Genomic DNA, 26,894 nt, shown 5'->3' with positions numbered 1-26,894 from the left:
CCAGTACTTTGGGAGGCTGAGGCAGGCAACATGATGAAACCCTGTTTCACCAAAAATACAAAAATTAGCCAGGTGTAGTGGTGTGTGTCTGTAGTCCCAGCTACTCTGGAGCCTGAGGTAGGAGGATTGCTTGAGATTGGGAGGTCGAGAATGCAGTGAGCCAAGATCATTCCACTGTACTCCAGCCTGGGTGCCAGAGTGAGACCCTGTCTCAAGCAAACAAATGATCAATGTTTTAAACATAAAGGTCATAAGCCCTGCCTAATTCTGAGAATGACAGGAAAAGGAAGCTCACATGTAGCTAAACATTTAAATTATTTAGTATGAAGGTATAGAATACATTTTATTAATATCTATTAATAATAATGCATTATTAATAGATGCAAAATTATTAAATGAATCTTAATGTTTTTGAATACAGGCCTATCTCTTTGTCTCATGAAAGCAGTTTACTTTGATTGTCACCTTTACTAGGCTCTAAAAATGAGGCATTGGTTAATTTGAATTTGGTGTCAAAGTGGCAGGAGTTGATGCCTTCTTTAGATGAGATATGTTTACTCAAGACTCAAAGCCCTGTAACTTAACAGCACAGGATTAGTTAATAGCATGTGATAAGGACATTTTCAGGGAGCTGGAGGTGGTGATACTGACTCTCTTTATAGTTTTTATCAGTCCCCTCCTGGTGGAAAAATGTTATTCATAATTTTAGCTATGATTATAGGGATAGGTTTTGCTGTAAACCATATTGATGTTACACACTATGTATGGGAATGCAAGACCAGCTTTCCCAAAAGCTTCTGACTCCTCATATCATGATGCTCCAGCAGATCTCTTCTGTAAGCCCAGAGACTTTCTGTGTTCCCTTTATTTTAATTATCACTCTTGGTTAAATGAATGATTATTTTACAATAACTTGTGATTCTGTTTTGATAAAATGTGTTGAACTTTTTAACATCTTTGACAAATTTTCTCAAAATCAAATCTTAAATTAAGTCTCTGATTTATTGCTGGGGCTTATCAAAGCTATAAAAATTAGGGGCCGGGTGCGGTGGCTCACCCCTATAATCCCAGCACTTTGGGAGGCCAAGGTAGGTGGATCATGAGGTCAGGAGATCGAGACCTTCCTGGCTAACACAGTGAAACCCTGCCTCTACTAAAAATACAAAAAATTAGCCAGGCGTGGTGGCAGCGCCTATACTCCTAGCTACTGGGGAGGCTGAGGCAGGAGAATCGCTTGAACCAGAGAGGCAGAGGTTGCAGTGAGCCAAGATGGTGCCACCGCACTCCAGCCTGGGTGACAGAGCAAGATTCCATCTCAAAAAAAAAAAAAAGCTATAAAAATTAATCACTGCAAGATTGTAAAATCTTTTACAGCTTCCACTGAGTTGATGGACTGACGAAATTGGAACCTGTCCACATGGCTAAACTTTGTTTTCCCCCAACAGATACTCCAGTGAAGGCTGTGGATCAAGATCTTGGGTAGTTTCTTTAGCAGTTTACTTTTTGAAAAACCTCTTTTACCCCCTTTTAAAATTCAGTTTCAAGTGAATTTCCAATGTTTATATTTTAGCTAGAACGGGCATAACTGTATAAGAAAAATAAAATATCTTTGGTATCTGACACTAAACTCAAATTAATCCTTGATTAGTGAGTTTTATCTCAACACCAGTAGCTTAATAACCTCCGGTTCAAAGTAGGTAGAAAAGATAAATAGATATACAGCTTTAGAAGAGTCTACTTAACAAAAAAGTTGCAGGATAACCATTTCAGCTCTGACTTTTTCTTGCTGTAATTTACCTATTAGTTTAAGATATGTACAAAAACTGACCATAACATGTAATTAGCTGGAGCCCCAGAAAACTTACCATGCCTTTGAATTTTCCATGTTATTAAACATGTAAGCCCAGGATCCACAAACAGACAAATGCAAATGAACTAGTTCTCAAATTGGTAAAAGTCCAACAACTATTCATCTCTCCAAAATGTTACCCCAACCAAAAAAAAAAAAAAAAGTAGTTTATTCCAAGGAAAAGCCCAAATGGGAAGGAAGGTAGTTCTTGGTTGAACACACCATAGTGACTTACCAACCTTTCAACCTGTTAACTCCTCAGACACCACTTTTCCTTGCTCCAACAAAGCATTTCAGGCAGCTGATGCCAGAAAGGGAAAAGATGGGAGAATTCCCAAGACAAAAGCGTTCTTGGCAGCTGCTGGGACATCTCTGGAGTCACAGCCATGAAGTCACCTAACCACGAGTAGTTGGCACTCATGAGCATCTGTTGCTCTGCCTGGTAGCATAAATGGGTAAGCCCTGGCACACTGCTGTAGTAAATTGCTCCATCCTTTGGAAATCAGGCAGGCTAGACCACCCAAAGTGCAGCCCCACATTTGGGCACTGAATTTCTAACTGAACTTAGGTGGGGCTGCTCAGTGCTTGCCAGCAAGACACGAGAAGTGAGGGTTGGAGCAAGGAAAAGTAAGTTTAATCAGAGAGCCAGTAAACCAAGATGATGAATTAGCATTCTAAAGTAACATGTTAAATTTTAAATTTACCATAGGGTTTTTAAAGGGAAATTTGGTACAGGAGGCATGGGAGTGGTGCAGGTTGCAGGGTGTGTGTGTCTTCGTTCTGATGGCTGTCTTTGGTAATTGCCCATCCAGAAGTCTGGTTGGCATTACATTGAGTTCAGCCTGACAATTCCCCTAAGCAGGAAGCTTCTGCAATTGGGGCTCCATGCCTGGTTTGTTCCAAGATTAGCCACTGAAATTTATAAAACAAAAATTTAATTAGATAAGCATGGATTGTCAGAAGGGAGTGTCTAGAGAGGGAAGAAATAAAAGGGTAAGAGGGGAGGGAAGAAAGAAAAAGAAAATGGATGATTAAGATATATTTTAAAAACTGAGGTCCTTGGTGGTAATAACTGTTATTCATTTAATGTATCCATATGATATAATACCTCAATACATGAATATTGCTTTAAACAATGATTATCTTTTAGATCAGCTAAGAATCAGCCAGCCAATGGTTTTTAGATCAGCTAAGTCAAAGAAAAATATTATTTTATCTTCTTTTATTCCTTATCTAATATTCTTTCTTTCTTTATATAGACCTGAGTTTTTCACTCATTTCATTTTCTTTCCCCATAAAAATTTATTTTAATATTTCTGGAAAGGAAGGTCTAGTGGTATTGAATGACCTGAGATTTTGTTCATCTGAGAAAGTATTTCTCTTTTGCTTTAATTGACAGTTTCTTTGGATACAGAATTCTAAATTTGTAGATTTTTTCTTTCAACATTTGAACACTTTTCTTTCACATTATTCTTAGCTGATTTCTGACAAGATGTTTGTTATAATTTCTATCCCTGTTATTATATAAATGTATGTGTTTTCATCCTCTGGCTTTTTTCAAGATATTGTCTTTGTCTTTGTTTTTCTACAGTTTGAATATGATATGGATAGGCGTATGGGGGTTGTTTTTGTTTGTTTCTTGTGTTTATCCTGCTAGTGTTCCCTGAGCTTCCTGCTACTTGAAGTGTTTGTCTCTCATTAGTTTGACAAATTCTTGGCCTTGTTACTTCAAATATTTCTTTTGATACATTATCTTTTTCTTCTCTTTCTGGTATTCTAACAATGGGTATATTATACCTTTGCAATATTGTCCTACAGTCCTTGGATGTTCTGTTACGTTTTTATCATTGCTTCTTTTTTCCTTTTTTATTCTCTTTTCTGTTTTTTTGGGGGGTTTTTTTTGTGGTTTTTTTTTTTTTTGCATTTCAGTTTGGGAAGATTTTACTGACATATTTTCAAGTTCACTTATTCTTTCCTCAATATGTTCATTCTACTGATAACCCATCAAAAACTTTCTTTATTTTTTGTACATTGTTTTTTATTTCTAACACTTCTCTTTGCTTCATAGAGTTTCTATCCCCCTGCTTACATCTGTCTTTTTGCATGTTTTCTATTTTTTTTGCATTAGAGCACTTAACATAATCATCATAATTATATTACATTTTCTGTCTGACAATTCCAACATTTTGATCATATCTAACCCTATTCCAATGATTGCTTTGACTCTTCATACTGCATTTTTTATTGCCTTTTAGCATGCCTTGCAATTTTTTGTTGAAAACTAGACATGTATCAGGCAATAGGAACTAACATAAATAAGCGTTAGTGTGAGTAAAGAGTTACGCTCATCTGGGTGGAAGTGAAGCTATATTTAATGTTTACTATAGTTATAAATGGCGGAGACTTCATAATCCTTTAGTGTCCTTATTTTTGTCTCACCTCTTGATTTTGGTCTTCTTTAAGTACTACGTCTCAGAGATAGTCTGTGTTTTCAGCTTTCTCAGCTATAATCATGGATATTATATTGGAGCCCTACTGGGAAAAGAAGTGGGTGAGGGGACTTTCTATAATTTTTAAATAAAATCTCATTTTTTCTCAGCATGTGTTTTCAAGCTGTGACCATCAAAAGTGTTTTCCAGTGGTATAGCTTTTTATTTCTCTTGGCCACATACTCCCTTCCCTGAAATCCCGACCCTCTACTAACTATTCCCCAACCTTGCCCCTTAGGTTAGACAGAGAAGTTAGAGGGAGATGAAATCAGGCAGCGACCCCTCCCCCAGGGAGCCTGCAATAAGGCTCTGGCAAGGTCTTTTACTCCAGAGGTAAGCCTTTGTTTTGAGGAAGGCTTCGGGCCATATTTCACAATGGTTACTCTTTCCCAGCCCCTGCTAGATCTTTGAGGATATCTTTCTTGGATCTTCATCTTGAGAACTTAGTGAGATTCTTGGAGGAAATAACCAGGAGAGTATGGGTAACCACCTCAGACTGCATCCTCATGAATTTTTCTCTCAAACTAGTCCACATTCTCTCTCAAACTAGTGCACATTCAGTCTCCATGAATTCATCAAAATTAATGTTTAAGTGTTTTGATCAGTTTAGGATTCAGTGACTTCTGTTCCAGTTAGCACATATTAGCTGCACCTGGCTGGATATGTCTTTCTCTCCAGATTTCAGAAAAGTGATTTGCCCTGCAACTTCAATTTTCTGATTGGTCCAAAAGTATGTCCTTTGATTTTCAGGTTTTTTCCAGGTTTCTCTTGATGTAATTAAAAGAGTGATGATTCCCAAGTATCTTACATATCAGATTTAAAATCAAAAGTCACAAAAAAGTTTTAGATTTGGGGTACCTGGGTCAATAAAAGATGCTTCAATATTATAATGAAAATTGTTTGAAGTTTTGCAATATTTATATTCTGGATTAGCAATTGGGTCAAAATGGAGTTAGAATGAGTCTTTTTATTTATCATAACATTGAACTGTGTACACCAGAAACAATAGAGACATAATACATTAATCTTACAATTTCAAATTAATATTTAGACCAATGTTTGTCAATGTGTAGTCCCCAGGACTATCCGTGTCAGCCTCACCCAGAAAACTTTTAGAAGTGCAAATTCTTAGGCCCCACCCCAGACCTACTGAATTAGGAACTCAGAAGTTTGGCACCAAAGAGTCTTCGTTTTTAACCAACTCCCAGGTGGTTCTGATGCCCTCTTGAGTTTGAAAACCACTGATCAGCAGTTATGTTTAACTGTAATTGTCTAGTCCAGTTATAATTTGAAAATTAAATTGTCTGTTAGCTTTTTACCTGTTGTAAAAAAAAAAAAAAAAGACATTACGCAGTCACTTTTAATGATTTTATTACTCTAGAGATTTTCTCAAACAATCACAAAATGAGCTCCTAAAATCATACAAAAATTTGAATGTGTGAAGATAGAATGAAAGATTTACACATTTTAAGTCTTAATGGACAGAAAGGAAGTTTCATTTTAATTGATAAAGTGTTTTTAAATTAAGATACTTTATATCAAATTTTAATTTTTAACTTCTTTATTTTGAAATGATTTTGTATTTGCAATAATAGCACAAAGAATTCCGACACAGCCATGATTTAGCTTAGCCCAAATTAATACTTACAATAACCATAGGGTAATCATCATAACTGGAAAGTTGAAAATGTATTAAACTATAGACATTTAAATTTCACCAATTATCCCATAAATGTCCTTTTTCTGACCGAAGATGTAACCCAAGATTGCACATTGTATTTAGTTGTCATGTCTTCTTCTTCATTTTTTTTTTTAAGCTTGCTTAAGGTTTTCTCCTTTAAAAAAAAAAAAAAATTATCCTTTAAATTCTGGGGTATATGTGCAGAGCGTGCAGGTTACATAGGTATACATGCGCCATGGTGGTTTTCTGCACCCATCAACCCATCACTTACATTAGGTATTTCTCCTCTTTCTGTCCATCCCCTAGTCCCCCACCCCTGAACAGGCCCCAGTGTGTGATGTTCCCCTCCCTGTGTCCATGTGTTCTCATTGTTCAGCTCCCACTTATGAGAGATAACATGCGGTGTTTGGTTTTCTGCTCTTGTGTTAGTTTGATGAGAATGATAGTTTCCAGCTTCATCTATGCCCCTGCAAAGGATATGAATTCATCCTTTTTTATGGCTGCATAATATTCCATGATGTGCCATTCCATATATGTGCCACATTTTCTTTATCCAGTCTATCATTGATGGGCATTTTGGTTGGTTCCAAGTCTTTGCTATTGTGAATAGTGCCACAATAAAAACATGTGGGCATGTGTCTTTATAGCAGAATGATTTATAATCCTTTGGGTATATATCCAGTAATGGGATTGCTGGGTCAAATGGTATTTCTAGTTCTAGATCCTTGAGGAATTGCCACACTGTCTTCCACAATGGTCAAACTCATTTATAGTCCCACCAACAGTGTAAAAGTGTTCCTATTTTTTCACATCCTCTTCAGCATCTGTTGTTTCCTGATTTTTTTAATGATTGCCATTCTAAGTGGCGTGAGATGGTATCTTAATCTCTCATTTTCGATAGTTCTTTGTCTCTTTGATTTTCATGACCTTGACTTTTGTGAAGAATGCCAGCCAGCCAGTTACTTTGTAATATATCCTTCAACTTAGGTTTGTCTAAAGTTTTCTTATGGTTAAATTCAACTTATGCATTTTGGGTAAGAATAACATTGAAATGATACATGCCCTTCTCAGGATCATATCAATGCGCTATTATGGGTGCAGTTAACTTTGATGACTTGGTTAAGATAAGGTCTGCCAGATTTCTCCATTGTAAGGTTACTATTTTCCCCTTTATAATTAATAAGTATCTCATGGGAGAAATGCTTTGAAATTAGAGATTCTCTTTCTCATGATAGTTTTCCCATTAATTTAAAAAAATTCATTGACAATTCTTGTCTACAACAAGCATCACTGAAATGGCGATTACACCAAATGGTGATTCAAAGATATATGTATCATTTCTTCTGCACTTGTTAAATGGAATTCTACAGTAATGAAGAAATATTCTTTCCTTCCCTTTAAGTTTTCATTCAATTATAATAACTATACTAGCATAAACTCACTGAAAATTATTTTATTCTACTGGCTATACTTCATCACTGTCACTTATTTTGTTGCTCAAATTGAACCAGATACAGCCACTGGGTACCTCAAGTTGGCTAGTGTCCTTTCAAAATACTTTCATCATTTTCTGAGCTTTTCTTTACTTTCTGGCCCCACAAAGTATTCAAGGCTCATTTTGTACTTTCTTTGTCCCAATTTTGGAATCAGCCATTTCTTCAAAACACAGGTTTGTTTTATTAAAGAATGATATTTAGAACCCAAGATCTAGGCAGTAGGTGTGCTCATGCTACTAAATTGTCCTTTCTTCCAGACATTCTCAATGGAGAAAGCTGATAAATATATGTATACAAACTTACCTGCATCCATGTGTATTTTAAATTTTAACCCTTTCCTTATTGGTAACTACTTTCCATAAAAATATCTGGCTCTCATTATCCACAGTACATATATATATATTTGTTCAGTGCTGAAATACACATAAAGTAGTTTCAGAATTGCTAACCCATACCTCTTTGAAAAATAAATTACAGTCTAAAGTACTATAAAGTTCTTATTGTTTTTCATTTGGACAGGTATATATTTTCAGAATTTCGGATCTCTAATTTTGCTATTTAACTCAAAGTTGAACACAGTAAACCCAAAGATCTTCCATCCGGGTCTGAAATTTTCCACTGTTGCCACCTAATTTGTCGCAATTACATAAAATTGTGTGTCTTTCATTTCTCATAGTCAAGCTTTCTTTATTTTTCTGGATTTTTTTCCTCTCATTTTTATTTTAAAAGAGGACAAAGTGTAATAACATGTAAGCTCCACAAAGGCTGGAGTTTTGTTTATTTGTGTTTAATTTTGTTTTCTTTTTTGTTGTTGACCTTGTGTCTGAAATAGAACTGAGCCTACAAATGCAATTCAATAAAAATCAGTTGACTAGATTATTGAAATAATTAGACAAACACTTGTATAACAATGACAATTATGGCAAAATTAAGTTGTTAGTGGATATGCAATCACCACTGGTTGACAACACTATAAAACATTCATACATTAGCCAATGTACAATTGTTTAAATTTGTCCTAGATAAGGAAAGTTAATCATGTCACTATGTAGCGCACAGAGCTTGACGTAGGGAAATCTTGGTATATCTATATAAGAAAAGCATTAAATAGAATGTACAAGCCTAGTAAGTGATCATCTATGATAATAAGATTAACATTTTGGGAATTGTAGTTCTGTTTAAAATAAGAAATTGGGTTGGACCACAGAGAACTTTGTCTTTAGACAAAGTGAATAGGATCGGAGTAATAGTGAAATCAGAGAATGAAGTAGAAGCTGCTAAAGCCTCAGGGATAGTAATAAGGTAAACATTAACCAAGAATAACTTGAGTGCTTTAGCGTTAAATGAGATCCTAAGTCACTGCCAAGTTGAGTAGTAAAGCAACATGTAGGAAATGCTGGTAATATTTTGTCTCTTTTTAAAGAAATGAGAACATTGAGATGAGTGCATTCTTAATGTCATATAGCTATTCTGACTCTGGAATCCAGGCTTTTTCCCACTACTTAAAACATCCTCTTGCTTCCAAACTCTTGGTAATGTTAATTATTGGATTGGAAATAGTGTCTCAAATTGCTCCCATGTTGGCCTTTCAAAACCTCTAAGAAAACTACACTATAGCTGATTAAGGTTTTGTTTTGCTTTAAACTTATGTGTAAAGATTTTTGCTTAAGAATGTTGACTGTTTCAAAAGTATGTGAATTAAAATACACAAATTTCATTCTTTTTCATAAATAGGAGTTTTAATAATATGTCACAGTTTTAATGAGAAATTAAAAAGTGAGGGTGAAAGTAAAATATTCACCTTAAATTGTTTCTTCTCTGGGGAAAAGAGAAGCTATTTGAATAAAGTATGTTAACCCAGAATTCTGCTTTCCACATATTCCTAGAGAGGAGAGATGACTTTACTGCTAAGTGGGACGTTTTTCCCTTGAAGGTTTTAAGTGCATCTGTTGAATTATAAAGAGAAGAAGCATAACAAAACATGTGACATATTTTGTTTACATTTACTGTGTTCCATTAGTCTCTCCTAGAGTATAATTGATTGTTTTAAGATAGTTAATCTCTCTCTCTCTCTCTCTCTCTTTTTCTTTTCTTTTCTTTTTTTGATGTGGAGGTCTCACTCTGTCGCCCAGGCTAAGGTGCAGTGGGGTAATCTCGGCTCACTGCAACCTTTGCCTCCGAGGTTCAAGCAGTTCTCCCGCCTCAGCCTCCTGAGCAGCTAGGACTACAGGTGCGTGCCACCACGCCCAGCTAATTTTTTGTATTTTTAGTAGAGACAGGGTTTCTTGATATCCTGACCTCGTGATCCGCCCGCCTCAGTCTCCCAAAATGCTGGAATTACAGGCATGAGCCACTGCACTCGGCCAAGATAGTTAATCTTTCACAAACCTAAATATAATTTTAATAAAACATGTCTAAGAATAAAAGACCAATTGGCAGTATAGATTTGAAGTAGAAAATAACAAGAAATGTATTATTTTGGTCCTTCATTATTAAATCTCAATGTGTTTGTCTTAACTAAGCTTTGGATATCATTTATGTCATTTACCTACGTCTAAAATGATTAATTGAAATTTAAAAGTAATCGAATTTTATACTTTTAGCAGAGAAGTTAGTATTTCCACATAATGATAGCTATAAACATGCAACAGGGTAATATCTAAAGACACAAATGGAAAATTTTTAATGTTAACTTTTATTGATTTTTCTCATTGTTTCATTAATTGCCAGATTTTTATGTTATATTCCCTCATTAGTAAAAAAGTAAGAAAAAAAGATGACAAAGATGCTCATGTGAAAAGATCCAAAGTGGAATAAACATCACTTGTTTATAATAAAAAGAGTTAAATTCCTGGATAAATAAATACAATAGATACTCATACTCAAAATACTATGCAATTTTGCTACGTTTAAATAATGCATAAAAGGAGTAACTAACTCCTATATATACTGACAAATGAAATACGATAAATGAAAACACAAGTTATTGAAAGATTGGTAACATTAATGTAATCACAAGCACATGCTTTGCACATGTATTATGTACTTTATAATGTAGTTACAAATTATTCCAATAAACTAGACTCTAAATTATGAAAGCATTAACTTCATGCTTTGTGAAAAAGATAAGTTCACACAGTGGGTTTTGGCAATTTATTTTCCACAGGAAATGGCAAATTGCCAAAAATAATTAGATGAATTATAATCCTCAACCATTTATGAATAACAGTTAAAAATATAGTTAATATTGCCTATATGTACTCTAGGTATATCTTAAAGTACACATCCAAAAACAAAAACAAAAACAAAATCCTTCAAAGGACCAAATAAAAATTTTAGATTAAAAAATATTCTTATGCTATAATTTGCTATATACCTAGTGCTCAGGATAAACAATTGCTGAAATTTTGCTATATGTGTGTGTGTTTATATGTAGGTATATATATTACATATATGTGTGTGTATATATATTCTGAATCATTTTGGAGTGAGCTGTCAGTATCGTAACACTTTATCATTAAGTAGTTCTGCAGGCATCTGCTAAGAATAATAACTTGCTTCTACATTGATACAATGTTGTAATGGTTAATTTTATGTGTCAGCTGGACTGGGCCACAGCGCCTGGTTATTCGGTTAAACTTTATTCTTGGTGTCTGTGAGTGTATTTTTGGATAAGATTTACATTTAAATCAGTGGAACTTGAGTAAAGCAAATTGCCCTTCATAATATGGGTGGGCCTCATTCAATCAGTTAAAGGTCTGAGTAATACAAAAGCCGACCTCCCCGAAGCAGGAGGAAATACTGCCAGCACACAGTCTTTGACTGGAACTTCAACACTGGCTTTCTGGTTTACCAGCAGACTGCAGTTGAATTTGACCTCTGATATTTCTCCTTAGTCTCCTTCCTGCCAGCTTCCTTCATCATATTTTGAACTGAGCAAGTTTCCATAATTGATTTGTTTTGACTCTGTATCCCCACCCAAATCTCATCTTGAATTGTACTCCCATAATTCCCATGTGTTGTGGTAGGGACCCAGTGGGACATAATTGAATCATGGGGGTGGTTTCCCCCATACTGTTCTCATGGTAGTGAATAAATCTCATGAGATCTGATGGGTTTATCAGGGGTTTCTATTTTTGCATCTTTCTCATTCTCTCTTGCTGCCACCATGGAAGAAGTGCCTCTCATCCTCTGCCATGATTGCGAGACCTTCCCCAGCCACATAAAACTGAGTCCAATTAAACCTTTCTTTTGAAAATTCCCCAGTCTCAAGTATGTCTTTATCAGCAGCATGAAAATGGACTAACACAGTAAATTGGTACCAGTAGAGTGGGGCATTGCTGAAAAGATATCCAAAAATGTGGAAGTGACTTTGGAATTGCGTAACAGGCAGAGGTTGAAATAGTTTGGAGGGCTCAGAAGAAGACAGGAAAATGTAGGAAAGTTTGAAACCTCCTAGTGATTTGTTGAATGGCTTTGACAAAAATGCTGATAGTGATATGAACAATAAAGTCCAGGCTAAGGTGGTCTCAGATGGAGATGAGGAACTTTTTGGGAACTGGAGCAAAGGTAACTGTTGTTATGTTTTAGCAAAGAAACTGGCAGCATTTTGCCCCTGCCCTAGAGATTTGTGCAATTTTGAACTAGAGAGGGATGATTTAGGAAGAAATTTCTAAGCAGAAAAGTATTCAAGAGGTTACTTGGGTACTGTTAAAAGCATTCCATTTTAAAATGGAAACAGAGCATAAAAGTTCAGAAAATTTGTAGCCTGATGATGCAGTAGAAAAAAAAAAAAAATTTTTTGAGGAGAAATTCAAGCTGGCTGCAGAAATTTGCATAAGTAGCAAGGGTCTAATGTTAATCCCCAAGACCCTGGGAAACATGTCTCCAGGCCATGTCAGAGACCTTCATGATAGCCCCTTTCATCACAGGCCTGGAGGCCCAGGAGGAAAAAGTGGTTTCATGGGCTGGGACCAGGGTCCTCATGCTGTGTGTAGCCTAGGGACTTGGTGTCCGGTATCCCAGCTGCTCCAGCTGTGGCTGAAAGAAGCCAATACACAGCTCGGGCCATGGCTTCAGAGAGTGGAAGCTCCAAGCCTTGGCAGTTTCCACATGGTGTTGGCCTTTAGGTACACAGAAGTCAAGAATTGAGGTTTGGGAACCACCACTTAGATTTCAGAAGACGTATGGAAACGCTTTGATGCCCAGGCAGAAGTTTAATGCAGGGGCGGGGTGCTCATGAAGAATGTCTGCTAGGGCAGTGCAGAAGGGAAATGTGGGGTTAGAGCCCCCACACAGAGCATCACCTACTGTGGCATCACCTAGTGGAGCTGTGAGAAGACGGCCATCATCCTCCAGACCCCAGAATGGTAGATCTACTGACAGCTTCCACTGTTCACCTGGAAAAGCCACAGACACTCAATGCCAGCCCATAAAAGCAGCTGAGAGAGAGGCTGTACCCTGCAAAGCCACAGGGGCAGAGCTGCCCAAGACCATGGAAACCCACTTTTTGCATCAGCATGACCTAGATGTGAGACCTGGAGTCAAAAGAGAACATTTTGGAGCTTTAAAATTTGCCCAGCTGGATTTCAGATTTGCAAGGGCCCTGTGACCCCTTTCTTTTATACAATTTCTCCCATTTGGAACAGCTGTATTTACCTAATACCTGTACCAACATTGTATCTAGGAAGTAACTAGCTTGTTTTTGATTAAAGGCTCATAGGTGGAAGGGACTTGCCTTGTCTCAGATGAGACTTTGGACTCTGGACTTTTGAGTTAATGCTGAAATGAGTTAAGACTTTGGGGGACTGTTGGGAAGGCATGATTGATTTTGAACTGTGAGGACATGAGATTTGGAGGGGCCAGTGGCAGAATGGTATGGTTTGGCTGTGCCCCCACCCAAATCTCATCTTGAATTGTACTCTCATAATTCCCACATGTTGTGGGAGGGACCCAGTAGGAGATAATTTGAATCATGGGGCAGTTTCCCCTGGTAGTGAAAGAGTCTCACGAGATCTGATGGGTTTATCAGGGGTTTCCGCTTTCGCATCTTCCTCATTCTGTCTTGCCGCCACCATGTAAGAAGCGCCATTTACCCTCCACCATGATTGGGAGATCTTCCCCAGCCATGTGAGTCCAATTAAACCTCTTTCTTTTGTAAATTGCTGAGTCTCGGGTATGTCTTTATCAGCAGTATGAAACGGACTAATAAATAATCATAAAAACCAAGTCCCTACAATAAATCTCTCTCTCTCTCTCTCTCTGTATGTGTGTGTGTATATGTGTATACGTATATATATATATATATATATATATCTGTCTCTATACATATACATAGAGATACATATATATAGATGTGTATCTATCTATCTACACATCCTCTTGGTTATGTTACTCTGGAAAACTCTGACTAATGCAAACATCATCATATTTTTTAAATTACCATATAGATTAAGCATCCCTAATCTAAAACCTGAAATCTGAAGTGATACAAAATCCAAAACTCTTTGAATACTGACATGACACCAAAAGTGGAAAATTTTACACCTGACCTTATGTGATGGGTCACAGTCAAAATATGGTTGCACAACACAGTTTATTTAGTGCCTCCAAGGGAAAAAAGACCCTCTCAGCTCCCTTTTGCTGTGGTATATTGTTTCCACACATGTCCAGATTCCCCCATGAAGCACATGCACAAACAGTAACAAAAGAGCTTGTTTGCAGGCTGGCCATAACAACAGCAGGTTCCCCAGTGCCCTGCATAGGACCAAGACCTAATGCATTACTCACTGTTTTGTTTTGTGTGTGTTGTGTTGTTTTTTGTTTTGTTTTGTGCTGTTTCTTTGTTGTTGTTTATTCTCTATTCTATGGTATGAAAGTATTGCTGAGATGTTAAAAAGGCCTGCAGATACTCCTGTGATAACAAAACGAGGTGGCATTTATATTTATCTATAGCACAGAAAGTCAAGCTGTTAGAGAAACTGGACAGTGGTATAAGTGTGAAACATCTCAGAAGAGTATGGTGTTGGAATGGCCAACATGTGTGACCTGAAGAAACAGAAGAATAAACTGTTAAAGTTCTATCCAGAAATTCGTGAAGAGAAGTTAATGAAAAAAATTTTTTTTAAGCCACATACACCTAAAAATGAAGATCTCAATTGTGTATTGAAAGAGTGAATCCAACAGGATCACAGTCCATACATGTACCTTAATGATATGCTGGTCATGAAGCAACAAAGATCTATCACAATGAACTGAAGAATGAAGGGAATTGTAAATATCCAACAGCCTGCATGAATAAATTTTAAAAAAGACAGAACATTAATTTTTTTAAAGACTTTTGGTGACAAAGCATCTGCTGATCATGAAGCTGTGGAGAAATTCATTGATGAGTTTGCTAAGGTCATTGCGGAGGAAAATAAAACACCAGAACAAATCAATAATTCTGACAAAATATCGCTGTTTTGCCATTGCTGCCCTAGAAAGACATTGAGTACAGCTGAAGAGACAGTTCCTACAAGAATGAAGGATGTCGAGGACAGAATAACCATGCTGGATGTGCTAATGCAGCAGACACACATAAGTGAAAATTTGCTGTGATAGACATAAGCTTGCATCCTCACTGCTTTCAAGAAATGAATTTCTTCCCAGTCCATTATTATGATAAAAAAGTATGGATTACTAGGGAAATCTTTTATGATGGGTTTCACAAACATTGTGTACCAGTGGCTCATGCTAACTGCAGGGAAGCTGGACTGGATGATTACTTGCAAGATATCGTTATTCCTTGAAAACGGTTCTGTTCATCCTTCAGCTGAAATTCTCATCACAAATGATGGTTATGTTGTGCTCATCCACAAAATGTAACTTTATTAATTTAGCAATGTGACCAGGGTATCTTTAGATCAATGAAGAGTAAATGTAAAAACACTTTCTTGAACAGCATGCCTAGCAGCAGTGAACAGAGGCATGGGCGTAGAAGGTTTCCAAAAGGAGTTTAGGATGAAGGATGATATATATATAGTTGCCAATGCTTTTAACACAGTGACTAGAGACACAGTTCTGGATGCCTGACACAACCTCTGGCATGCAACTATGTTCAGTTATCATGATGAACAAGGTGGTGACTTTGAAGGATACTGCATGTCAAATGAGAAAAAATGATGCCTGAAATCCTTATATTTTAAAAAATATGACTTTAATCAGTGAGCTGGAGAAAGTAGATATTGAAGTTTTTAACATCAATAATGAGGCTTCAGTTGTTCATTCCTTGACTGATGGTGAGATAGCCAAAATAATTCTGAACCAAGGTGATTGTGATAAATAATGACAATGAAGGTGGCATTGTTAACACTGTAGAAAAAAGTGCCTATAGATGACGTGGTGAAAATATATAATGGGCTTATTGAAGAACTAGAACAGTATGCATTCATAACAAGAAATTGTGTCAGCTTGTACAATCAACAAATCAAAGAGTGACTTCTAAGACGACAATTGTTGTTAATGAGGCACATGACTCTAGGAAACATTTTTTAAAAGCCATCCAGAATAATGCCTTTTCATCAGTAGAGAACCCACTTTCTGGTCCCTCAACTGCTTCTGATGTTTCTTCTCACCTGAGAAAACTATCAAAATAGAGTGTATAGTAACCTTTTAGCCAAAACACAGCATTGTAAGTGGAGACAGAAAACCTGGCATTGTTCATTGTTGTTCTTGTTTAGCAGCTGAAACAGGTATTTTAGTGATGCCATTGGGCTGCTTAGTTACCCTGGACACACTATTTTTTCACTGTATTAATTACATGTCATACATTTAATCATTAAGTACTTATGTGAGAATAAGTGCAAGAAAATTATTGCTTATAGCATACAAATTGAGTCAGGAGTGGCAGTGATGCCAAACAACCACAGATTGTCAACATGCGTGACTGAGATAATGATACCTTTGCTTCCTGATGTTTCTATGTACAAAAGCTTTATTTAATGCACAATATCATATAAAATATTGTATAAAATTACCTTCAGGGTATATGTATAATAAAATGTGTAATGAAAGATAAATGAAGCTTGTGTTTAGACTTGGGTCCTACCCCTAAGTTGTCTCATTATATATATGCAAATATTCTAAAATCTGGAAAAAAAATTCTCAACTCTGAAACACATCTGATCCCAAGCACTTTGGATAAGAACTACTCAATCTGTAATTCTATAATATTATTTAAGAGCCAGTCCATTCTCAAATTTTCTCAGTTTTCTCCAGAATATACTTTTAGCTTTTTTTTAGAACTTTGACTCAATCAAAATTCACACTGCCCACTTCTCTTTCTCTTGTGCATTTGACATTTTGAAGAGACTTAGGCAGGGTAACCATACAAGGTTCCACAGTCTAGATGTGTTCTTTCCCTCATGGTGTCATTTTTCTTTTTTTTTTTTTTTTTTTTTTTGAGACGGAGTCTCACGCTGTTGCCCAGGCTGGAGTGCAGTGGCGCGATCTCGGCTCACTGCAAGCTCCGCCTCCCGGGTTCCCGCCATTCTCCTGCCTCAGCCTCCTGAGTAGCTGGGACTACAGGCGCCCACCACCGCGCCCGGCTAATTTTTTGTATTTTTAGTAGAGACGGGGTTTCACTGTGGTCTCGATCTCCTGACCTTGTGATCCGCCCGCCTCGGCCTCCCAAAGTGCTGGGATTACAGGCTTGAGCCACCGCGCCCGGCCAATGGTGTCATTTTTCTAACCCTGTGTATGTCCTACAACACAGGAAGTTAAAGAGAGAGGCTTGACTTTATCCAGGTGAAGAACGCTGGGCAAGAATAAGTTGCAGGCCCTGCCCCCATTTCATCAGGAAACATTTGATGTCAAGCAGTCCACTGTTAGAGAGACTGCTTTTCATCCATGGTCAAGATGATGACTGCCAAATCTTTCCATTTTAAAGGTAAGTATTTTTCCCCTTCTTCATGCAATTAGCAAGTGATTTTGTTGTGATGCTTTGCTTTTAGTAAATACCCTGTTTCTCCAAAACATTTCCTTTAATGACTTTAGCCTCTAAGTCCTTTTCTGAACTATTTTACTCAGGGTTACAAAATAATCATTTTCTAATTCCCTCATTCCCTCCCTTCTCTAAACTGGCATTAGTAAACTTCTGGTATTTGTTTGTTTGATTGTTTTTAAAGACCTTTATCTCATATCATGGTCTGAAATGTACTTCCTCCAAGCGTTATAACAAATGATTAACTTTTCCATTAATTACTAATATTAAAATTAAATAGTATAATAATCTCCTCATTGCAGCACGTCTCTTACTGTCTGACACCATGGTGGTGTCATAGATTTTTTATGTATTTAATGTTTATAGTCAGTTATGTTCATTATCCTTTTTGATGCTCAAATTATTCCAGAACTGATTCTGGGTTTTTGTGCATGTCTCCATTAATACAGAGCTTGCTTGTTTTCTGGCATAACAGGATGTATCAGGTTCACTGTGTACTCTCCATGAGCCAGTCCCACAGCAGCCATTTCTCAAAAATAGTATTTAGAAACCACAATCTGGACATTAGGTGTGCTCATTAGATAAAATATTTTTAAAATAATTTTTAAAAGGAATGGTTGAGTTGGCAGGAAAATAGAAGCTTTTGGAGGCATCGAAAGAGGTAAGAAAACACTTATGGTGGTGTAGCATTTTGGCCTTTAATGAGCCACAGACATGGGGAACAATCAAAATTACTGTTTATGGAGCACTCAAAAAAGAAAGATAAAAACAGAAACCACCACACAGAACCTGATATCCTGAAAGGCAATGCAGTGTGTGGTTGAATTAGGAAGATTAAAAAAAGAAGAAGAAAGAAAAAAGCAGAAGGACATGGTAGAATATTTGCCTAGTTTAGCCATGAATCTATGTAGAACTAGAAAGAAAAAGAAAATTTTCCCCTGAAATTTTCCAAATATTAGTGTGCCTTTACTTGAGATTGAGAAATAAATTAAGTAGCATACCTTTCTGGTCAACAAGTTCTGTAACTCAAACACTAAGTAATCCTACCCCCCACACTCAACTATAGAAAACAGAAACATTCTTCTCTGAAGAAATGGGTTTTACATCTCACCTCATAACATTTTCACATAAGCAAAATAGCTACCATCAGAGAAAGAGAGAAAAACTGAATTATCAGGAGGGAATTTTTTAAAACCTACAGAATATTGCCCCAAAGATACAAATATTGGTATTATCAAGTAAGGAATATTAAAACAAAAGGCTTAAAGAAAAAATAAAAAACAGGTAAATGTATAATACAGAACAAGAGATTATCAAAAATAACCAGGGAGATATTTCAAAATTTCTAAATAGACTTTTTACAATAATTAAAATGAGTAACTCAATAGATGGCTTAAAAGCAAACTCTAGGGGTCAGGCATGGTGGCTCAGCCTGTAATCCCAGCACTGTAGGAGGCCAAGGCGGGCAGATACTTGAGGTCAGGAATTTGAGACCAGCCTGGCCAACATGGCAAAACCTCATCTCCACTAAAAATATAAAAATTAGTGGCGGGAATCCCAGCTACTTGGGAGGCTGAGGCAGAAGAATCGCTTGAACCCAGGAGGCGGAGGCTGCAGTGAGCTGAGATCGCACCACTGCACCCCAACCTGGGCAACAGGGTGAAACTCTGTCTCAAAAACAAGAACAAAAACAAGAAGCAAACTCTTGGCCACTGGGTAAAGAGAGAATTTATTTAAGAGAATATTGAGCTTAAAAAGTCACGCAAAGTGTAGCACAAAATCATAAAGAAATGAAAATATGAAATAGAGGTTAAGAGCTATTGAGGATAAAGTTAAAAAGTCACTATATGTCGATTCATAGTTCCTGAGAGGGGAATAGGGAAAATGGATAAAAGGCAATATCCAAAGTGATAATAGCTGAGAATTTTCCAGAAATGATAAAGACACCAATTCTGAGGCTCAGAAAGTCCAATAGATTTTAAATAGGATTACTGAAGAGAAATATACGCCTAGATGTACTATAGGAACTACAGTGGCACTGAAGATCAATAAAGAGAAAGTGAAGACTTTAAAAGCAGTCTGAGGGAAAAGACATTCTTTATGAAGGAACAACAAAACAGCTGAATTCTCAAAAGCAAAAATAGAAGCCAGAAGACAGCTGAATTTATATCTTCAAAGAAGAGAAAATAGATGCCAACCAGAATGTTATGTCTTCCCAAAACTATCATTCAGGAATGAGAGGGATATACAGACATTTTTAGCAAACAACAACAAAAATGAAGATGAAATAGAGATTACTTTGCCACAAAAATAAACACAAAATCTTATAAGAGAACAGTGAGCGAATATACTTTAGAAATACAAGGTTTCAGAAGGCAGGCCCGAGATACAAGAAGGCACAGCTATCAAGTTGCCAAATTTAAACAAAAATGGCCCTCAGGGTTCAAGGAAAAATTAAAATTAAATTCCAGATAAAAAACTGCATCACAATTAGGCTACATGATTTGAATTAAAGTACCAGAAAATATGTGTATAATGATAAAAGGCCCAATTCACCAGTAATATGTAAAACTCTAAACTTTATCCAGTAATGTATCTTTTGACTTTCTAAAACAAAAGGACAAAACTATATGGTAAAATTGACAAATTCACTATTATAGCAGACTTTAATATAACTTTCTCAGTAATTGATATAGGTCAGACCAAAAAATTTGAGGATGTGTAAGATTTAAATATCACAATTCACAAGCATGTTCTATAGAAAAAACACACTCCCTAAATTGAAAGTATATGTACTTTTCAAGTACTCAGAGCAAAATTTGCTCATTTAATGAACCACAAAACTAACATCTACAAATTCTAAAACATCATTACCATAACAGCTAGATATATCTTTTCTGACTACATTTAAGCTAGAAATCAGTTATGAAAATGAACTTTAATCACTCACACGTTTGAAAATTTTAAAATATGCTATTAAATAATTCAGATCATAAAATAAATCTAAAAAAATAGAAAATACATTGAAACAGTCATCATAAAATTACTATGTACCAAAAAGTATGAAATGCAATAAAGCATTACTTAGAGAAATGCTAATGTATTTAACATTCTTATACTTGAAAAGAAGAAAACCTGGAACTTAATGAGGTAATATTCTAATTTAAGAGTTTAGAAAAAAGAAAAACAGAATAAATCCAGTATAAAGCTAAAGACAGAAGAAATGAGGAAATAAGAAAGATAGCTCTGAAGTTAATGGAAAACTAAAATAGCAATACTTTCTTCTGAATAGTAGTTCTCGGAAAAGGCCGATAATCTGACTGTCCTCCGGTAAAACTAATCAAGAAAAAGAGCACGCACTATAAATGTGAAATGTATAAGAAATTTGTTTTTTTGTTATTATAACAAATTTGTTTTACTATACTTAGTTTCCTGTATATAATCTTGTGTGTTTATTTTTTGCATATTTAAACATATTATTTTGCCAAAGGGTCTATAGGTTTCTCTAGACTACCATGGGGTCCACAGCACAGAAAAGTAATAAACCCTGTTGTAACTTAAATATTGGGTTAAAGAGTTTTAGGGCCATTATCTTTTTCCTTACCTGGAAGGCTAAAGAAGTTGGATATTTTTTAGTTTTCTTTAAAACTCGTTGCATAGATACAGGAAAAGCAGGATGAATAAAGCAATAAGGAGACAAATATATGGATGAATAGACAAACAGATGTACATATCTACAAAATATTGGGCTATCTACTACAAACATACTGACAGTGCATATTAGGTCTGCAATTACCAGTATGTCCTAGGTTTGTTTATATTAATGATTCTAAATTTTTGATCTAAATGATTACACTATATTATATATCTTAATTACTGTTTTAGCAATATCTTGCCTTATTCTAGGTCATAAACTTACTGAATCTACTCATTAATGTACTTCAACATATTGATATCTATATGCATTTTTCCTTTTAATTAATTAAAACCTATCATATGCTCATCAGGGTTTTCAGTGTAAAAGTTGTCAAATTTAATGCAAACAACTATCTCCATTTATTTTTCAGGTCCACTGAAATGTTTTTTAATGAAAATTAGAATACGTGGGGGAAAGGTGAGCCAACAGTATACTAGAAAGTTTTAGAGAATATAGCAAATAATTTGGATAAATTGGGAATAAATAATTAAATTGGGATCAATTATATATGAGATCAATTATAGCAATAATTGGAAATAAATAATTGGGAATACAGCAAATAATTGGGAAGAGAAAACAGGACAGAGAAAGCCTCAGCTCTAAACACTAAATGAAAGATCTGTCCTTCTCAAAATAACCAAGGATTAGCTCAAAATTTAAACAGTCAAAACTGTTCCATTGTTTCATGCTCAGTAACCTAGAGAGCAATACATTACTGACACATACTCTCCGTATGAACAAAGCCCACCACCCATAAAAAATCACACCTCTCATAATTGAAGGTCTGTTAGGAAAACAATACACTAACTCTATTAATCATCCTAATTTTTCATTCAATAAATATAAACTGATATCTAAATATCACCACATATTGGAGGAAAACCAACAGCATCCATAGCAAGAATCAAAATAAATAAACCAAAAAGTTAGCCCCATAGGAAACAAATAACTTAGGAACCAAAATAAAAGTTAAAAATATTCCTATTAGTTCCCTCAGAGAAGTTAAAGATGATATTGCATCCATAAAACAAAAATGACCTATTACAAAAAAAGAAACACCAGAGAATGAGTTTGTAGAAAATGAATTTTAATTGTGATTACAAAAGAAATAAATTAATGCATTTAATAAGAAAATAATCCAGCAAGACCAAACTTAGTATTGAAAAGATTATGTTTTAAAAAAAAATCCAATGCTATTTATTTCCAATATTTAATTCCAATATTTATTTATTTATTTATTTATAAAGTTACAATATGCAGGTACAATTCCTGAGTGCCAGTGTTAATCTAACAAGCATTTCAGGAGGGGTTAATGGAGGAAAGAAAGTAATCAAGGAAATAATAGAAATAATAGAAAAAAATTATATTGAAAGGCCCTATCAGGTGCTGAGCTGGTTACATAGCAGAAAGTTACATATCGATAACACTAGTAAAATTTCAGGACTTTAAGGATAAAAAAGAAATCAATAAAATTTTCAGGAAAATATAATAAGAAACATGTACAACAAAAGAAACCAAATTTATTTCAACAAAATTGGATGCTCAAAGACAGAGGAAAATATTAAAAAATCTGAGTGGGAAAATGATTCTAAATAAGAATGCTATGTATAGTTTATTAATCAAACTTATATAAAATAAATACATTATTAACCGCCAAAGATAAAAAAGTTGTACAAATCCTTCCTGCCCACTATGAGAAGTAACACCAGGAAATTACAAAATAAGAAAAAGGCATCCTGGCTAACACGGCAAAACCCCGTCTCTACTAAAAATACAAAAAAATTAGCCAAGCGTGGTGGCGGGCACCTGTAGTCCCAGCTACTTGGGAGGCTGAAGCAGGAGAATGGCGTGAACCCGGGAGGCGGAGCTTGCAGTGAGCCGAGACCGCGCCACTGCACTCCAGCCTGGGCGACAGAGCGAGACTTCGTCAAAAAAAAAAAAAAAAAAAAAAAAGAAGGAAAAAGAAAAAGAAAAAGAAATGCAAGGGAAAGAATGTCATAAGAAATGAACACCGTGAGTATGAACTAGAATAATGGTCCTCAACTTTGCACAAACATTAGGATCACTTCTGGAGCTTTTAAGACTATTGATGTCCAGCGAGAAGTAGCATCAGGAATTCTGGTAATATTTATTGTTTTGCTAAGGATTATAGGTACACCGATGTGTTTACCTTGTAATGTTTAATCACAACAAATACATATGCATAATTTTCACTCCAGACATCAATCAGAACATCTAGGGGTTGGGTCTAAGAGGGGGCATTGTTTAAAAGCTCCTTGGGTCACTACGATTTGCATTCAGTATTGAACCACTGCCCCCAAAGAAGCTAAAATGCAAACAAATTAGTACTTTTTGAACCCCTGGTGCAGAAGGTTAAGTTAATCATACCCCTTAAATCATAGCATGCTGAAATCCCTTTTGTTTTAGTGATTCATTTATTGATTTTTTAAATTGTCATCTCCCACTCCCATTCTCCATTCCTTCCCTGACAGTCATTCTATTGTGTTTAGTGTAAAACTTTTTGTTTATATGTTTTCATGAAATATGAATTGTTATGTATGCTTGTAATTTTATTTATTTATTTTTAATTTGTGTGGGTACATAGTAGGTATGTATATTTATGGGGTGCATGAGATGTTTTGATACAGATACGAGACGTGAAATAAGCACATCATGGAGAATAGGTTATCCATCTCCTCATTTGCTTATAATTGTTTTAAAAGGTATTGTGTTTGATATCTCATTCTGTTACTTCAGACAGCTACTGCCTGAAATGGTAAATTAAGACCCACAAAAATAATGATAATGAGTATGGTGGTTAACAACACAATGAGCTATAAAACAAAGTATTTCAAAATACTACTTTTAGACACTAGAGCTGAGCAAGGGAGTAGATTTCTTTCATTTTATTAGACACTAATTTTAAAGATGACTTCTCAGAATAATCAATTGCTTTTACTTTTAGGGGCACGTAGTGCCATTACGGCATAGTTTATGTAATACATGTTTAATTATTATTCCTCTGGCAAAGTTTTAATTTGCATATGACTTTTTTGCCTTATTAATGTCATGTTTTGGACTAATTTTTATGTTCATGTTTAGGCTAGCATAGAGTAATTTCAAAGTCCATGGACTGGTCATAGACCTCTATCTTGAATGTGGGAAACATTCTTAAGTGACATTTTTCTTTCACTGCATTACTTTGCTGAAAATATTTAGCTTTCCCACTGACAAATTCATGATTTCTTGAAAACAGTACATTAAAAAGTAGATCTGTCACTGGATAAGTATAATAGTTTGTTCTAAAAACAGGCAAATATCTATGTGTTGTACATATTCTAATACATACACACTGGAGAGCATTTAATTGGACATAGCTAAATAGTAATGCATATGTTTTAAAAAGGCAAAAGAACAAAATATATAGAAATATATGAATTCTTTTGTTATCTATAATATGCTGATCTCTTATTAACACATATGGAATGATTAGATAAACTCTTCCATTCCACAGATGCTGGGAGAAGAACAGCTTCCATCTTCCATTGAGTGAGACAGCTACTTACCCAGGGATGCCTTAAGAGTCGGTCAAAATGGTCATAGACAGTGAATGCCAAGCCAAATCCCCAACAAAAGGAAAAGCAATTGTATATGTTCATTCTAATGAGAGTTTTCCATTGAAATACCTATATAATTGAAGTTGGAATTGTCAAGACCATGTTGTGATATGATGTAAAATATTAAGTACAGAAAAATTTTTGCAATGTAGAACAAACGTGTACACAAGCATATCATATTTGTTTCCAAACATAGGACTTTAAATCAATTAAAATTAGACCTTAATCTCATTTGTTGATTACTGAGTAAGTTTGAACAGTTATCATTGATGAAGAGATTAAGAAGGTGTGCATTTTTGGAAGATGTATTACTTTTTCAATGAAAAAGTGAATTAACCTACTCTATACAAGCCCATAAGTAGACACATAAAGCAGAATGCATTTAAAAGAGAAATTTGGAGGAAGGTTGAATCTGATGACCCTATTACCAACTGTTAGTGTGTGTGTGTGTATATATATATATATCATTACAGAGAATGAAAGAACAATCCATGTAGACACACACACACACACGTATGTATATATACACATACTGATTTGATCTATTTAATAACCTTGAAAAATAAATAGCACTAGAGTTATTATTTCCATGTTACAGTTGAAAAAATTAAGAGGAATAGAAGAAATCAAATGACTTGCCCAAGGTGCTACAGCTAGAGGCAGTACTGGGCTACTGGGCATACAGCCAGGTCATCAAATTTAATGTTATTCTGCTTTATATTTTATCTTGTGACTTCAAATAACCACAAGTAGCTGCTGTTTCATGTTCATTTTTAAAGTAGTTCCTAGTTCTCTGTCTTTTTAGCAACATCATCATGCTTGATGCCTTGATTACAATACCCATACTGCGGAATAATAGCCCCCAAGAATGTCCACATTTTAATCCCTAGAACTTGTGAATATGTTAAGGCTGCATGACGAAGAGAAATTAAGATTGCTAATCAATTGACCTTGAAATAGATGGTCTTGAATTATCTGGATGAGCCCAATGAGATCATGAGGGTCCTTGAAATTAGAAAAGGAAGGCAGAAAAAGACATTCAGTAGAAGATGTAAGTGTGGAATAATGGTCAGAGATGCTATATTGCTAGCTTTGAAGATGATGGAATGGAGCCATGATCCAAGGAATGTGAGCAGTCTCTAGAAGTCAGAAAAAGCAAGGAAACAGATTTTCTCTAGAGTCTACAAAAGAGAACATAGCCCTGCCAATATCTTGATTTTAGCCGAGTAAAACTCATGTCAGACTTTAGTCCAAAAGAACTAAAGAGAATGAATTGGTGTGGATAAAGTTACTAAGTTTATGGCAATTAGTTACAGCACCAATAGAAAATTAATACATATACCTTATCATCTCATAATACATACACCTTATCAGTTCACAATGGCAAACACATATTTCTTGCTCAAATCACCTGAGGTCTGCAAGTCAGCTGTGGCTTTAACAGGTTCTTCTCAGTTCTGTGCTCTGAGTTTCCTTTCTGGAAACCACTCTGAAGAAGTAACCACTGTCCGGGTCATGCTGTTCTCAATTAAGGGGAGCCACAAAAGATCCAAAGCCAAGCTAATGCTAAGATTTTGCTCAGATGTATTTGTCAAATTTAACAGGGCCTTTTGAAGAATTGTAAATAATTCTTAGTTGATCCTTCCTCCAATCCCCTCCCTACTATGCTACATACCCATTTATATCCATTACTAGACCATGGGCTCCTACAGGTCCAAACCTATCCCCCTAAAAATACAAACATGTTTCCTGGGAAGAATACTACTTAACTCCACAAATAAATCCACCCATTTGACACTTGTTAAGCTTACCTTCTACTCAAAGCAATGTGCAGGTAGCAGGGCATACAAAGCAGAAAAAGATACAGTTTCTGTTTCTAGGCAGCTCGCATTCTTAGAATGGAGACATCTACATAAACAAACATAATGTGAAGCACTAAGTGCTTTGTGCTGGTTCCGAGCTGGTCCACCTTAAGATTCATGCCTCCTCCTAGCTCTGTTCCACCCTGGAACACAGGAAGCTAAGCCCTGAAGGTGATGTTTCTCAGGATACTCTGTCAGCTGGCTTCCTGCTAGATTTAGCC

Source organism: Macaca mulatta, chromosome 18, assembly GCF_049350105.2.
Source record: "Macaca mulatta isolate MMU2019108-1 chromosome 18, T2T-MMU8v2.0, whole genome shotgun sequence".
Classification (NCBI taxonomy): domain Eukaryota; kingdom Metazoa; phylum Chordata; class Mammalia; order Primates; family Cercopithecidae; genus Macaca; species Macaca mulatta.
The sequence above is the reverse complement of the archived record's forward strand: the minus strand, read 5'-3'. Positions refer to the sequence as shown.